Here is a 17,448-nt window from a genome sequence, read left to right as displayed (position 1 = left end):
AGAGTCCTCCATCTTGCCATGATGACTGCTCCGGAAAGGGCCCCCGCAGTCTCAGACACTTCAAGAAGTGGCCCATCTGGGTCAAGTGACAGAGCTGCGCTCCCTGCCGCCACCACCATGTGACCCCAAGCTCTGCACTGTGTCATGGCAGTGCCCCCGCTGTCTCTGGGGGACAACACAAGAACTTTTGGTGTGGTGCCCGCCTGCCCTCCCCCACCTGCACCCAGTCACTCGGCTTGAACTGCACCCCTACAGCCACGGTGATCCCCCCGTTCCTCGCAAAGCCCAGCCCTGACCTTGAGGATCGGAAACCTCGCCGTCAGGGGTCTCCCCCTCTCTGCCTGGAGACTCTCCATTTTCCTCCGTCAAGGTAAGTGGATAATCAGAAAATGAGAAGAAAGCCTGTTTTTACTCCTCATCTGCCCTCTCCGCAAAGGGAACAGGCTCCTTGGTGGGTCAGGAATCTGGGGGCATCCCCCCGACAAGCCTGGCCAGAGGCTGCTTCAGTTTTACAACCTGCTACACACCTTTGGCAGACCTGCTTCTTCTTCTTCTTCTTTTTTTTTTTTTCTTTTTCTAACATTAATAAGGCACATTGAGAAAGTATGGAAAAGTAAAGCAGAAAAAAAATCCACCTATAATCCTGCCACCCAGAGGCAGTGCCTATTAACATTTTGATACATTTCCTTTCCAGATTTTAAATGCATTTTTCTGCAGCTGAGATCATACTCGTATACATAATTTCAGGCTCTGATTTTTTTTTCACTTGTTACAATATTTTCCCATATCATTAAAACTTGGTCGACAAAAGGAACATTTTTTCCATATTAGTTTTTTTTTTCTCTTTAATTATAGAAGTAACCCACACTCACCGTAAAGAATTAGAAAATTCAGAATTATATAGAGGACAAGCCAACATTTTCCCTTCCCTCCTTCTCCCCCCCCCCGCCAATGCCTCAGAGGTAAACCACTTTGAACAGTTTGGCTTCTATCCTTACAAATGTTTCATTACGATTCAGACAAGACAACTTTTTTTTCTTTTAAAGATTTTATTTATTTATTTGACAGACCGAGATCACAAGTAGGCAGAGAGAGAGGAGGAAGCAGGATCCCTACTGAGCAGAGAGCCCGATGTGGGGCTCGATCCCAGGACCCTGAGATCATGACCTGAGCCAAAGGCAGAGGCTTTAACCCACTGAGCCACCCAGGCGCCCCACAAGACAGCTTTTTAACTAATGACCCCACCACTAGCTTTTTCGTGTCACAGTGTAGGCTGGAGATATTTCCTTACTGGTGCATAGGGATCTGCATTTTAAGAAAGCTGCCCAAATAGTTCATCTACAGAAGTACCATAATTGGCTTTGCTGTTCCTCTGTTAGCAGATACTTACGATGGTTCGATCACCTATACAATAGGCTTTATATATAGGCACGAGCATTTCTCCTGGAGGGTGTCCTAGAAGTACAGTTGTGTGACAAACTGGGTGTACATCCCAATGCTGTGGGAGATGCTGGAAATCACCTCCCCTTTAGAAGGTTCTAACTATGACAGCCCCACCCATGGTTGCTTGGCTGTGAAAACTTGCGGTGGTTGTGGGCCAGTGTGTTTTCTGGTAACCCATAGGTTGCCAGTTGGTTGAGGACCCAACAGTCTTGGGTTCAAATCCTCACTCTGGGGACGCCTGGGTGGCTCAGTTGGTTGGACAACTGCCTTCGGCTCAGGTCATGATCTCGGAGTCCCGGGATCGAGTCCCACATCGGGCTCCCAGCTTCATGGGGAGTCTGCTTCTCTCTCTGCCCTTCTCCTCACTCATGCTCTCTCTCCCTGTCTCTCTCTCAAATAAATAAATAAAATCTTCAAATCCTCACTCTGCCACTAACTAGCTCTGTGATCTTTGCTGAGTGGCTTACTGGGTCTTTGTGCTATAGTTTTCTCATTGATAAAGTGAAAATGATGATGACAACTGTCCTTTCTACTGGGACTTACTTAAGTCTTCCCCTATTGTTGCGCATTTAAATGGCTGAAATTCTTTTAACAGGCTTTATTCAAAGGGCTTTATCAGTTTTTCCCTTTAACTGGACACCTTTTAAAGGTTTAAATGTTTATTTAATAGTCAAAACACCTGGGGTGTTCAGCTGGTGGAACATGTGGCTCTTGATGTTAGGTTGTGCATTCGAGCTCCACACTGGGTGTAGAGAGTACTTTTAAAAAAATAAAATCTTTTAAAAAAATGTTTAAACAAGTTAACAGTAAGAAATACCTATGACCCCTGTCATGTCAATACAACACATTTTTCCTTTTTTCAAGTTCTGAGTAAGTCTTTGTTTTTTAGAAACTGATTTCCAGGAAGGCTAAAAAGCAATACCAGGGGGTATGGGTACAGAATTGGATGTAGTCATTCAAAGCATTCAGTTAAGAATATGATGGAGAGCCTGGGTGGCTCAGTCAGTTAAGCGTCCAACTCTTGATTTCAGCACAGGTCATGACCTCACGGTTGAGATTGAGCTCCACGTCAGGCTCTGTACTCAGCAGACGGGGAAGGGTATCTAGTTAAAATTCTCTCTCCTTCTCCTTCTGCCCCTCCCTGCTTGTTTTCTCTTTTTTTCTCTCTCTCTCTCAGAAAAGAAAAAAAACAAAACAAAAAACAGAATATGGCAATATAGGGGTGCCTGGCTGGCTCAGTTGGTGGAGCATGTGACTCTTGATCTCATGCTTGTGAGTTCGAACCCCATCCTGGGTATAGAGATTACTTAAAAATAAAGTCTTAAAAAATTAAAAGAATATGACAATACAAATATCTGAAAAGCATGTCTTAGGTGTTTGAAACAAAAAACATACATCATTCCTAACTAATTTGAACTTTATAGCATTTCCTAGACAGGAGAAACAGTTAATATTTGAAAGTCCTGAAAGCTTCTTCCTTGCCTAGTTACATTAGATGGTTTGCCTTTGAGCAAATTCCTTCCTTTTTAAACATAGATAAAATACAACACTTCTTATGATTAAGCATATCACTTCTGCTGTACATCCATACATATACATAATATTTATGATAATGTATATACCGATACCTTCACTTGTACATCAATTGCTCGAGACACAATTACATGGGTATTTCGGGGCAAAGACGGAGAAAGTTTTGATGAAATGATGTCACAGAGCAGGCCCAAGACCACACAGAATTTGAGAAAGTAATACTCGTCGGAACAGATGCCCTACTGTTTCTTTGCATTTCCAGGAAGTGACTCCATAGTCTGGGATCTAATGTTGATTTCCGTCACCTTCGGAGCTCTCTGACGATTTTCCAGATGGGTAGTCTCCCGGGCTCTGCTTCGGAAGAGCTGAGAAAATGCTTGCATCTCAAATTATGCAAGTGAGGGTATGGGGCGGCCCCCTGCATTGCAGAGGCCATTCACAGAGAATGCGGGGGTTCCCCCGGGGGGGTGGGGGCCAAGTTGGAAACAGAAAGTCAGCTCTGGCATCAGGGTAGCTCATAACGAGAACGGAATGTTTTGCCAAAGTCACACATGTAAAAAATAACCGAGTTTACAAGCACCCGGGTAGCCTGGCCTCTGATTTCGTGACATGCCTCGTCTCAGGCATATGATTATAGGAAACCCTTGCACAGACGCTGGGCAGCTGAGGCAGGCCTTCTGGAGTTTATGGGAGGACAGAGAGGAAGCCTCATGCTGTGGAAACATGCCGTAAGGAGCCAGCCAGCAGCCCTCCTTCAACATAAAGCTCAAAAAAGCAAAAGGCCCCCAACTTTCCTTTTCACTCCATTCAGAGAGGCCTCCAGGCCCACTGCCCTGTGGCTGGTCTCACTAAGATGGCCGTGAATGCTGCAGCCAACAGAGAAGGCTGCTGGGAGCTCCTTTCCTTAGTGGGACGACAAAGATTTCCCTCCCACCATTGTCACTATATATATTAATATATGATGGCATATGCACAGCTGTGCATCCCCAGAATCCAGCATGGTGCCTGGCATGGAGAGATGCACAAAAATGCCTTTTATAAGCCTTCAAGGTATTCAAAAGGATCTTTCTGAACAATATAGATGCTCAAAAATACCTTCTCTGAAATAATTTCATGCCATCACACTCGTAGGAAACATCCACATTATTATAGCACGCTCAAGTAAACTGGAGGGGATTTGGGGACATCTGTGTGGGACTTGATGGAAAAAGTAATTATGTTTTCTTTATATTAAAGAAGTATAAAATACAATATAAAGTCATTAGAGAACATATTAAATACTGAATTTGTATAAAATTTTCCAAATAAAATATTTTCAAATTTTTAATGAGAAACTTGAGCTTATTTCCATGAACATACTTTAAAAAAATTTTATAGTCTATTTATTTAACTTAATATATCCATAATATTATGATTTCAATATGCAATATAAAATTAAATAATGAGATATTTTATTAAATAATAATTACATTAATAATGGGATATTTTGCATTCTTGTTTTCTTACTAAGTGTAGCGTGTATTTTTACTTGTAGGTGGAATATAACCCATCTCCATCTGGAGCAGGCACAGTTCAAGTGCTCAGTGGCCACACGTGGCCAGTGGCTGCCTGATGGCCCAGCACTGGTCTGTAGTGAGGATAGTAAAAATAGCATGGGCATAATTCTTTTAAATCTTTTTTACATGCCTCATAATGGCAATAAATAATTGCCAATGGAGATTTTAAAATAATGACCTATTCAAGTTGTTGGTTATCACCATCAATGAGAAATTTTGCCCAAGAAGGAGATAAAAAATTTTAAAGTGTTTTTATCACCCTTCAAATTTTTACAGCAGTTGAAATTATCTTTAAAGAGTTTAACAGCTCTTATGGAAATTTCTTGTGATAAGGCAAAGGATTTCAAACCCATCAAACTTTTTCACACCAACTATTTCAAGATAATGCTGATGGTCTAGTTAGCAGAACAGGCACGTGTAGTTCCAGCCATCCTCATGCCCCTGGCTTGGATTCTGCTCCAAAGGCATGCGGGCTGCGCAGAAGGACAGATTCCAGCATGGGGGGAAGACAGAGATAGGGGACCCAGCCCCATGCAGCCCCTCCATCAGCTGCTTCCACCCCACATCCCAGTCTCTGTGACCTTAGCTCAATGCTCCCAGGACATTTGAGACATAAACCCCAGCAGCTCCCTGGGCCCCTGTTCCACCTCATGCACACCTCAAGAGTTTTGGGCATGGGGCATCCAGTGACGGATGTTACTTTTCTCACTCCCTCTCATACCAGCCCCTCCCCACCCCACACTGTGAAAGCCACTCTCCGAGAAGACCACTCACTACTGCAAGTCACTGCCCAGATGGCTTCCCTACTCCAGACCCGTTGTCTCCGCGGACTGGGGTAGTCAGTGACACTGAGAACCACAGACCACCTCAGGCAGTCAGGAGGCTCTGGGGTGACAGACACTGCCCAGATTCCATTGTCTGCTTCCTTCTTGCTCACGCCGTCCTGCCACTTTGTACCTCTGTGATCACAGGCAAGTTATCTAATCTATATAGATTTCAGTTTTCTTTTCTTCTTCTTCTTCTTATCATTTGAGAGGGAAATGGGGGACAGGCAGAGGAAGAGAGAGAGAGACTCATGCAGGTTCCATGCCCAGCATGGAGCCTGAGGTGGGGCTTGATCCCACCACCCTGAGATCTTGACCTGACCGAAACCAAAAGTCAGACACTCAACTGATGGAGTCACCCAAACGCCCCAGTTTTCTCTTTTCTGAAAGCAGCTTTATTGACGTGGTAGTCTCACACCACAAAAGTCACCACGTACGGTGCACAATTCATTGGTTTGTAGTATTTTCACAAAGTTGGGCAAAGACTTCAGGTCCTTTCCTGGAAACTAAGACAATCATCTGGAAAACTGTCATAAGGAAGAAAGGCGGTACCGATTATAAAGAATATCGCCTGGCACATGGCAAAGTCTCAATAAGTGGTCCTTGTTACTGTGGCGACGACGATGACAAGGATGGCGGGTGAAGAGGGAGCCGCCCAGGATTCCTGGAAATTTGTCACGTGGCTTTGGGGAAGCTGGACAACCCCAGCTCCTCCTGGACCTCTCCACTGGACATGAAGCCAATAGGCTCCCCATTAGATGCCTGCAGCCACCTCTGCATCACATGGGATGTGACAGCAGCTCAGGAGCCACAGGGGCTGCCACACAACTTGAGGCAGGAAGTGGGGAGAAACACTATTTCTTACAGAAAACTGATGGGGGGAGAAATTCAAGTCAGCAGCAAGAAAAGTCACTTCCTTGACTTACATTTCATCAACAGCTACCTGCTTTCAGTTGGCTAGGATTTTTTTTTTTCTAGAAAAGTTTCATTCTTGGGGTGCCTGACTGGCTCAGTCCTGGAGGATATGCCTCTATGCTGGGTGTGGAGATTACTTAAAAATAAAACCTTCCAGGGGTGCCTGGGTGGTGCAGTCGGTTAAGCAGCTGGCTCTTGATTTTGGCTCAGGTCATGATCTCCGGGTTGTGGGATCGAGCCCCAGGTCGGGCTCCGCGCCGGAGTGGGAAGTCTGCTTGGGGCTCTTCCCCCACTCTCCCTCCGCCCCTCCCCATCTCAAATAAGTAAATAAATCCTTAAAAAGTAATAAAATATATTTTTAAAAAGTTTCACTCTCAAGATTATTACAATAAATGTTTATTGTTAATTTTTTGGTATAATCACCTCTCCAGAGGTAGTATTAAAAGTTTGGGCTCCCTTTAGACTATTTGCTTATTATACATAAAACCGGATTTATGAGGTAGTTCTGTTCTGCTACTCACTTTTTTCACTTAAGAATATATCCTGACTACCACTCTATGTTGGTAAACAAACTAAGTTTTAGCAATTGCATAGTATTCTTGGGTGTGGATGTACCATTAGGTATTTATCAAAACCCCAACAGATAGGCACTGAGATTGTTTCACACTTTAAAAAAATTATTATTACTGTAGCAGTTGCTGTGGTGCCACCCATGTCCCACCTTTAGGGGAGGGAGGCGCTCCATCCCCAGCTGCTGAATTGGCCTGCTATGTCTCTAACTGGACTGGTCCTCAGCCGACCGGGCCATCTGACCCACAGTGAATGACCAGTGAGCACATGTGTGGAAAGCAGAGTACGAAGGCCTGACCCCGTTGGATCAATGGCATAATTCCAAGGGGCCATTCCACTTCCAGAACTTTCTGTGAGATTGGGTAAAGACTCATTGCGAGTGCATGGAAGCTTAACATCTCCCTCTGTCTAGTCCTGCTTCCCCTGTTTCTTACAGGGGTTGTTCCGAGAGCATGTCCCTTTAAGCGTCCTACACACAAATCTCTGTTTCAGAGTCTGTTTTCTGGGGAAGCTGACCTCTGATGACCGGAATGGCTTAAACAATTTTTTTTTCTTCCCTGAACAGTTGTCACTAGAATTCCTCTTAAGAAAGGAGGAATAAACCTTTGCCGAATCTCCTGGGGGCTGGTGTGACCTGTGGGAGTGGAGTCGGCGGGGAGAGGCGGGCAGGGGTTCTGCGTGAAGCAGAGGGAGGAATTCCTGCCTGGGTTTGTGTAGAGAGAAGAGTCAAGGGGACCCGAGAAAGAAAGGAAGAAGAGCCAGAGACATGGCGGGAAGCCAGGCCTGGCGAGAAAGCTGAGGACGTGGTGTGGCCTCAGTGCGAACCTGTCTTGTCTCCCCTCTGCCGTCATGTGTAAACTTGCTATGCTGACAGGCTCTGGGTGAGAGGTCTGCTTTGGGTCAAAGGAGCCCAGTGTCACCCAAGGCACCCTGGACCACTGATGGTGCACAGGAGGGACACAGGGTCCACACAGGGAGGAGACCATGTGAGAGGGGTCCCGGGCTCCCAGAGGTGTGGGACACAACCGAAAGGTCAGCCTCAGAGACACCCTGGCCACGGTCTCTTGCTCAGGCAGGTGTGACTTCAACAAATCGAGTATCAGGGCAGGTCTGAAGGTCCCAGGAGAACCTGAGAAAGGAAAAGTTCTGTTTTCTGTCACCTCTCTCCCTTTGGAACCCAGGACACCAAGGCCCCAATGCTCAAAGTGGCACACAGTATGAGGACAGCTAAACGGGGCTGTTGCCAGTGAGAGTGGGGGGGGGAAGAGGGTCTTGTCCTGGGTCTCCTGTGAGGATCTTACTCAGAGAGAGTAACTTTACCTACTTTGCTCAAATTACCCCCTTCCCTAGTTCATCTAGTGTAGTCATGTGGGCATCTGCCCACAGCCGCAGGTTTTATATGACTGTAATCCTGGTGAATGGCAGTTTTGTGCAGTACTTTTCATCTTCTAGGCCTCAAGGAAGGATAACATCATAGGTAAAAGGTTGGGTCCCAAAGTTAGATTGGGTTGGGTTTCAAATCTACTTCATTCATTCATTCATTCATTCATTCATTCATTCATTCAAATCTACTTTTAAATCTAACCTTATAAGGCTTCTCAGCCTCAGTCTCCATACCTGTAAAATGGGCTCCTACTAGGCCCTCTCTTCTGGCACTGTTGTAAAGATTAAGGGAGGTAATGAGATGACATTATGGCTACATAAATTCCATGGTTTTAATATTCCCTGTTGCTGGACACTCAAGTGGCTTCTAGTTGTTGTCTATTATAAATAATACTTTTCTTAGGTAGAAATTGGCATACAGGATCACCCAATGCTTTATAAACTGTGTACTATCTAGCTAACTAATAATAGCTGATAATAACCTCATAGCATGGTTATGAGAGTTAAATGAATTAATACACAGAAAGTACTTAGAATGGTGCCTGCAAACACAGCATGCTTTGCAGAAGTGTTTGATGGTGTTATTATCCTAATTATTCTTCACCCCTTCACCTGCCCTCCCAAGCACCGCCCCCCCCAACTCTGCTCTCCCAACTGCATTTTAATGATATGCTGATGCTCTCTTTGCCCTCTACCAAGCACTTGTCATTTCCTCCAACTCCTGCAGGGAAAGAATCGGATTTGCATCATCTAAAAATTCAGCTACTTCAGAACCTGAAATCAAGTGAGAGGAGCCTCCCGTGGAGTATCTGAGAAGTCTCAGGGCTGCAAGTTCATTTGCTGCAGACATTTGCAGACCCTCCCCGCATGGCCTTCAGGGCTGGAAGCAGACTGATGAAGGGCTTCTCCCAGAGTTCCAAGGTGGGGGCGGGGGGTGATGTTCACTGGTATACCTCACCCCAGCACTGGCCCACTCCTCCGGGGAGGAGCACCAGGCTGGTAGCAGACAAAATTGTGAGACTAAAGAAAGGCTACACTTTCCTCCTAGACCTTATTCCTTCCATTTCATTTAGCATTTGCTTTATTGCGGAGACCTCCCAACAGCGCAGAAAGCCATCGAAGGCCGATGCACCTGTCTCTGACACCTACTGGCTGGGCAACTGGAACAAGGTAGTTCATTTCTTGAGCCTCTCTGCTTCCTCTTCTGGAAAACAGAAATAATACCTTCCACACAAAGTTGTCACTGTTCTTTTTAAATTATGGTAAAAATACACATAACATTTACCATCTTAACTCTTTTTCAGTATCTGGTTGAGCGGCATTAAACTCACAGGGCTGCTTGTGAGGATTAAATGAAAAAATGTATGTAAAGCCTCCAGCACATAAACAGCACAGTGAACACTCAGGGAACCTAATTTCTCTTTTCTCGTAACTTCTCCCACTGAACAGGACCCACGGCATTGTGAAGTAGAGCAAGAAGGCCTTGGTCGGTTTGGTTTGAAGTTCAAACCTTGTCCCACCCCTTATCACAGTCCCCAGCCTGCTCCATCTGTGGCTGCTGCTTATCGCTGAACTGAGTTGGTTCTAGGAGCCAAGCTTGTTTGGTGAGGAAGAGTCGAAGCAGCCGGGCAGGCCCAGGGTGTGCTTCCAGAGAGATCTGCTTCACACCCCTGCTGATGGCGCTGGGGTGGCGGGAGCAGCCTTTTCAGGGCTTTTCCAAGCAGTTTCCAAAACTCCGAGGGGCAATCACAGCGAACCTTCCATGTCACAGACGGTCATCCCTGCCATCGCCTGTCAAACTAGGACACGGGAGGTCACTGCTTGGGTTTTTGGAGGGTTTTGTTTCCTGTTTTGTTTTTGTTTTTTTTTTTTGTCAGAGCAACATGGGCATATGGTCTTTAAAAATCACATGATACTAAAATGCTCCTAATGGTCAGCAGTATCTCTTTGGCCACGCCTTGCTCTTGCCTTTCCAGACGCACCATGGTCAGTTCTTTCAGCGATTTCTTCTGGTATCTATCTCCACATTTCCAAATACGCTTACTCTCATATTTCTTGTACCAACTTCAGATGGTTTCTGTTGACTTTCTGTTACAGTAGGTGAGGGTTTGACATTTCTGCAGGACCTCCGTCCTCCGACCACAAGTTTCAGTGAGATCAGTACCCCGTGTGTACTTCATTATGACTCTGAATCATTCCGGTCTTTGCCAGGTCCTACAAAATCCTACAGGACCTGACTCCCTCTTCCCCTGCCTGTCTCCCTCTCCATCACTCCTCTCCAGCATCAGCGGCCTCCCTGGTTCCTCCAACAGGGGACCACGCTGAGCGTACTCCTGTCCCAGGGCCTTTACACTTGTTCTTCCAACTAGCAGGACACTCTCCTCCCTGATGTTTGCCTGAAATCCTTCCTCATTTCATTCATGCATCCGCTCAAATACCACCTGATCTGAGAGAAGTCTTTCCAGATTATTTTCCCTCCATCTGCTTTCCAGCTTTTCTTCACAGACTTACCACACACACACACACACACACACACACACACACACACCCTTTGACATTTTATTATGTATTTATTGATGTAAATCCTGATTACATATTTGTTGAGGGAAGGGACTTTGTTAACCACTATGACCCCCGGGGCCCCAGAACAAGCCTGGCCCATAGCAGGCCATCAGCAAACACTGGGAGCAACTGAATGCTGAGCCTATTGATTTACTGCGCTTTTGTTTCATTGTTTATACAATTCCTCCCCCCTTCCCCATAGTTAATATCTACCTTGCTTTTTCATTTAATTTGTTTTCTCTGGCACACACCCTCCAACAGCCTTTCAATCCAATTTTTCATATAAACGTATCAGATAATCTCCTGTGTTTAGAATTTCCCTCTTTGTCTGGGCTGCTAGTATAGAATACCATAGACTGAGTAGTATATATACACACACACACACACACACACACATATTTTTTAAAAGATTTTATTTATCTATTTGTCAGACAGAGATCACAAGTAGGAGAGAGGCAGGCAGAGAGAGAGGAGGAAGCAGGCTCCCTGCTGAGCAGAGAGCCCAATGTGGGCCTCTATCCCACAACCCTGGGATCATGACCTGAGCCAAAGGCAGAGGCTTTAACCCACTGAGCCAACAGGTGCCCTAATATATTTTAAAGATTTTATTTATTTTAGAGAAAGAGAGCATGAGTGAGGGGAGGGAGCAGAGGGAGAAGGACAAGCAGTCTCCCTCCTAAGCACTGAGCCAGACAGGGGGCTCTATCCCACAACCCTGAGGTCACAACCTGAGCGGAAATCAAGAATCAGACTCTTAACCGACTGAGCCTCACAGGTGCCCCAGACAGAGTGGTTTATAAAAACAGAAATCTGGGGTGTCTGGGTGGCTCAGTGGGTTAAGCCTCTGCCTTTGGCTCAGGTCATGATCCCAAGGTCCCAAGATCAAGCCCCACATCCAGCTCTCTGCTCAGCGGGGAGCCTGCTTCCCCCTCTCACTCTGCCTGCCTCTCTGCCTACTTGTGATCTCTCTCTCTCTCTGTCAAAAAATTAAATCTTTAAAAAAAATAATTTTTAAAAACAGAAATCTATTTTTTTAAGATTTTATTTATTTATTTGACAGACAGAGATCACAAGTAGGCAGAGAGAGAGAGAGAGAGAGAGAGAGAGAAGGAAGCAGGCTCCCCACTGAGCAGAGAGCCCGATGTGGGACTTGATCCCAGGACCCTGAGATCATGACTTGAGCCGAAGGCAGAGGCTTAACCCACTGAGCCAACCAGGTGCCCCCAGAAATCTATTTCTTACAGTTCCGAAGACTGGGAAATCCAAAATCAAGGTGCCAACAGATTTGGTGTCTGGCTGGAGACCACTTCCTCATTCACTGACAACTGTCTTCTCTCTGGGCCCTCACAGGATGCAAGGGGTGAGCTCTCTGAGTCTCATTTTTAAGGGCACTAATCCCACTCTCAGGGACTCTGCCCATTATCATTCTTAGGACCTCATCACCTGCCAAAGGCTTTGCCTCCCAATACCATCCCCCAGGGGCCTGGGCCTTCAGCGCACAAACGTCAGAGCACGAGATATTCAACGCACAGCAGCAGATTCCTCAGTTGTTAACACTTTACCCCATTTGCTTTATCATCCTTTTTCCTTATATGCTTATAGATGGATTTTTTTTCTGAATCCTCTGCCAACCGGAGGCACCGTGCTCCTTTACCTCTTCATCCCCACGACCTGGGCTTGCCCGCAGCCCTTTGCATCCTGGTGATTTCACCACGTGTGTCACATGAGGGTATTTCTGAAGGACAAGGGCATTCTCTTACAGTACAATTGTCCCCTTGTTTTTTTAAGAAGGTAAAAAAGCAATGGAGAAAGAGACTACTCACAACCTTTTGCTGTGAAAGACTGAGCAAAGGCCCCAGGGTAACACAAAGGGTCCCAGGAAGATAAAGCCTCTGAAAGGACACAGCTGAGGGTGGGCCCGAAAACAACATGCCTCAGGAATCCAGTCAGTGGGGCAGGGTGAGAATAGGCAGCACTTCCTGAAGGTCCCTGCCAGGGACATGAAGAAAATCCACTCTGGCCTTTGCCAGAAACTGCTCAGCTGGATGCTAATGGGTTCTGGGCCCCCGTGGGGAGCTCAGTCCCTAGAGGACTTCTGGGCTGAGAAGACTGAAATCCCAAAGGGCCCTGAAAGGAAGTGTCTCTTTGAAGAAACCAAGTTAACTAAGAGGAGGAGGACTCTGGCCTCTGGAGGTGTTGGAGTTCAGCTCCTTGTAGTCTCTGGGAAAAGAGAGTCATGCCAGTGGGTCCTTCTGCCCAATAAGGAAGAGTCACATAAAGCCTTGACCTTCTAGAAAACTGCTTGATGGTATAAATTAGGAAGGAATGGGATAGCAGGAGAGTAAAAACTCTCAAAGACCCAAACAGTTAAACAAAATGCGATACACACATACAGTGGAATATTAGGCAGCTTAAAAAGGGAGAACATTCTGGCGCCTGGGTAGCTCAGTAGATTGAGCATACGATTGGATTTTTGCTCAGGTCATGACCTCAGGGTTGTGAGATGCGAGCCTCCTACTGGGCTCCACACTAGGCATGAAGCCTGCTTGCCATGCTCTCTCTCTCTCTCTCTCTCTACCTCGGCCCCTCCTCCCTTAAAAAAAAAAAAAAGTATAAAGGGGGAACATTTTGATACATGCTACAACGTGAATGAACCCTAAGGATATTATGCTTAGTAAAATAAAAGGACAAATACTGTCTGATTCCATTTTTGTGAGGTACCTAGAGCAGTCACATTCACAGAAACAGGAAGTAGAATGGTGGTTGCCAGGCCTGGTGGGGAGTGGGGAGGAGGAGTTAGCACTTAAAGGTGATGGTCTCAGTTGTGCAATGTCAGCAGTGTTCTGGGTCTGGATGGTGGGAATGGTAACACAGTATACAAATGGACTCAGTGTCACTGAGCTGTGCCCTTTCCACATGGTTAAGCTATAACCTGTATATTATAGGAACCTTCTGATCTTGGACCATGTCAATGTACTATCTGAAGCCCTAAAAACCAAAAGTCTTGTCTTTTCTGTGAATTCTTCTGTGACTACCCCAGGGAGAAGTGAGGCCTTTTCCCTCTGGCCTCCTGTTCACTGTATCAGGCATTTAGTGATTTCCTGATGGCACTGATCACCCTTCTCTGTGTAAAAGCCTGGCTCTCCCCCCAGGGCCTTAGCACCTCAAGGGAAAGGACTGCATCTCCCATAGTCCCTACAAAGGGGCCTTGGAGGTATTATGTTCAATGTTGGATGACCCATCAATTAACTAAGAGTTAAGTACCAGAAAACCCACAATGGAAGAAGAGTGGAATGAAGCTGAAGGGAAAAGAAGAAATAGAGCATCTTGGTCGGTAAACTAAAACGTCGAATTATTTTAAGAACCTGAAGGTGGAGACTTGTGTTGAAGTCTCTCTAGACTGTGAGTTGTAGGGGAAAAAAAACAAAACAAAACCCTAAAATTGGAGTAAGTGAAGAAGATGAAAAAAGGAGGAGGAGGAGAAAAGAGAAAGAGAAAGAAAAGGAGCGACCGATTAAGGTGTTCTTGATACACATAACCTCTTGGATTTAGGCAAGATTGGTTTCAGGTGCCCTTTCACCTCCTTCACCATTTCTCGGCCCTGCTTTTGCCTGGACTGGAGGATTCCCAGACACCTCTTACCCTTGGTAGCAGACAAGGCTACCCTAGCAGTTCCAGACTTACTTGATTCTTCCACCGCACAATCAGAGCAACAAGAGGACATCCTTTCTTCTCTCTTTAGCAAAAAGCCCATGGATGCTTTCCTTTGACCCAGCTTGTGGCCTCTCCTCTGAATTAATAAGTGTAGACTTGGACTGGAAGACTCTGTGTGAGCCCTGTCTTGGAATTACGAGGTTATAAGATCCTAGCACAGTTCCTGAGAAAGAGGAACCTTTCTCCATTGGTGGGGAGAGTGCAACCTGGAACCTCTCAGGGAATTTGTCATTTTTTGGTCAAGGAAACCCCTTGACTTAACAATGTACTTCTGGACATTTATCCCACAATTACAGTCCCTCACAAATAAAATGCCACTCATGCAAGACTACTTTTTGTAGTATTACTTGTACTTTTTGTAGTATTATTTATAATTGTGAAAAACTAGAAACAAACAAAATGTCCCTCACCAGGGTAATTAAGTGACCATACAGAAATGTAATAGAACACTATGCAGCCGTAAGAAGGATAGGAAATCTCTCTTGCATTATTACGGGAAAATATTTAAGATATGTTAAGTATAAAAACAGCAAGGTGTAATAGAGTGTACAGAACATACTATCATTGTAAAAATATATTTTCATAGTAGCTTATGCATGCATTAAAAATATCTGAAAGATAAACTAATAGCAGTAGTTACTTCTTAGGGTAGATGGAAATTAAATACACAGGTCAACATTTGCATAACTTTATATACAAGTTATGCTTGAGCCACAAATCTATATTACATACTCAAAAACTTGAAAAAAATTTTCAAATTAAGTGGTCGATATCTCCTACCTCTGTGCACATGGCACTAGGAGCTGTGAGGTGCACGTGGGCTGCCACCTGCTCACCGTTTCTGCACCCGCTGTGCCCCTGCCCGCTGCTCCCCTGCCCGCCCCTTCCCTGCCCATTCCAGTGCCCGCGTTGGGTGGCCCCCGGGGGCTGAGGACCAGGCCATCCGAACTCTGCACCCAGGCTCCCCTCCACTCTCCATGTGCCAATTCACAGCCCAGCACAAATGGGTAACAACAGAAAATGGTATTGGAAGAGTGGGAATCAGTAATTTTGCACAACAATTTTGTACAGATGTTTACTGCAGTCTGCCTAAAGTTTGGACAAAATGGAACAAGCGAGGTGAGTTTGGTGCTTTGGAAAGTGTGAAAGCTGCTAGTGAACTCTCTTATTTATCAGAAGAATTAACTGAAACTAGTGAAGCTCTTGTAGAAAATCCAGGACTTGTCAACAAATCTTATTATGAAGAAGGTTGGCTGATCAAGATAACAGTCAGTGGCCCTTCAGAAATGGATGAATGAATGAGTCAAGAAGCACATGAGAAATGCATAAAATCTGAGGAGTGAAAACGGAACCCCTAAATAAACCAGTATGAAACCAAACACAATAAAACAAAGCAGCTGATACTTCCCTCCAAAGATACTAATGAAGTTGAGTTCCACTTGTCATATCCCAGTACATTTAAACTATGAAATGTATGCTACCATTATTGGAATCTAAAAATTGTCTGTATATAAACTGTTTTCTAGACAAATGAGTTTCTAATAAATCATTGTAACCTTTGTTGGAATAATTTTAAAACTCAAAACTCAGTGCTTTCAACAGTTGGCATGAAGCACCCCGGGGGAGAATCACTTTTTTTTGTTTTTTAAAGATTTTATTTATTTATTGGACAGACAGAGATCACAAGTAGGCAGAGAGGCAGGCAGAGAGAGAAGGGAGGAAGCAGGCTCCCCGATGAGCAGAGAGCCTGACACGGCTCGATCTCAGGACCCTGAGATCATGACCCGAGCCGAAGGCAGAGGCCCAACCCACTGAGCCACCCAGGCGCCCCGGGGAGAATCATTTTGAGGCTTGCTGGATTTGGTCTCCGCACCCTTTTATCTATACTAATCTATAGAACTAAAAAAACAAAAAAACAAAACCAAACTAGCTGATGGTTTTGAATGTTTGTTTTTAAAAAGAAAAACAGGTAACTTTGAAATTAAAGCAAATAAAATGATAGTAATACATTTTATAACTTATATATGTTTATAATGAATGCCCCTAAACTTTCCCTTTCTCCCTCTGTAAGTCTTTCATGAATAAAAGAATCTGTGAAGATCTATCGGCACAGAATAGAGAGCCCAAGTCCAGAAACGCTCACATATATACAATCACTTGTTTTATGTGTTGGAAAAGCAGAATAGTGCAGAAAGGACAGTCATCTGTAAATGATGGTGGGTCCGGTGAATACCCTCACTTTAAAAAAAAAAAGCAGCTTGACCTTTACTTCACATCATAACACAAACATATATTCCATGTACACAGTAGATCTAAATGTGAAAATTTAAATAATACAGTTTCAAAAAGGTATTAGAGGAAACTATCTTCATGATCTGAGGGTAGGCAAAGATCTCTTTAACAGGACACACAAAGCACAAGCCATTAAGAAAAAAATTATTTTATCAACATTCACCACGAAGAGAGTGAAGTGACAATCACAGAGTGGGGGAAGATATCTGCACAATATGTAACCCACAAAGGACTTGCATCCGGAATATATAAATGACTCGTACAAATCAATAAGAAAAAGATACTGCTCGATAGAATACTGCGCAAAAGGCTTCAGCAGACATTTCATAAGCTGTACAGATGGTCAATAAGATGGAAAAAAGGTGCTAAACCTCTTTAGTGAAGAAGGAAATACCAATTGAAACTGCCACAAAATACCACATCTGCTCACTGGAATGGGAACAATTAGAAAATACCAAGTACTGGGGCGCCTGGGTGGCTCAGTGGGTTAAGCCTCTGCGTTTGACTCGGGTCATGATCTCAGGGTCCTGGGATCGAGGCCCGCATCGGGCTCTCTGCTTGGCAGGGATCCTGCTTCCCCCTCTCTCTCTGCCTCCCTCTATGCTTACTTGTGATCTCTCTGTCAAATAAATTAAAAAAGAAAAGAAAAGAAAAGA

The 17,448-nt window shown here is 44.8% G+C and overlaps 1 long non-coding RNA gene across 6 annotated transcripts in view; it reads left to right on the top strand.

Moving 5' to 3' along the window:
* The first annotated feature begins 57 nt into the window (after positions 1-57).
* The window catches only part of LOC116569676, a 29,987-nt gene continuing 12,596 nt past the window's right edge, over positions 58-17,448 (top strand). Inside the window, exons 1-4 of one of the 6 annotated variants that reach the window (XR_004277138.1) lie at positions 62-370; positions 8,952-9,145; positions 9,298-9,394; positions 13,732-14,201. This is a non-coding gene — a long non-coding RNA (uncharacterized LOC116569676). Of the gene's footprint in view, positions 371-8,951; positions 9,395-9,673; positions 11,173-12,388; positions 13,294-13,731; positions 14,202-17,448 lie in introns of those variants that run through there. The other 5 variants (XR_004277135.1, XR_004277136.1, XR_004277134.1 and 2 more) reach the window with 5 other exon arrangements.

This window comes from Mustela erminea, chromosome 11 (assembly GCF_009829155.1).
Source record: "Mustela erminea isolate mMusErm1 chromosome 11, mMusErm1.Pri, whole genome shotgun sequence".
Taxonomy (NCBI): domain Eukaryota; kingdom Metazoa; phylum Chordata; class Mammalia; order Carnivora; family Mustelidae; genus Mustela; species Mustela erminea.
This window is presented reverse-complemented; position numbering and strand designations above follow the sequence as displayed.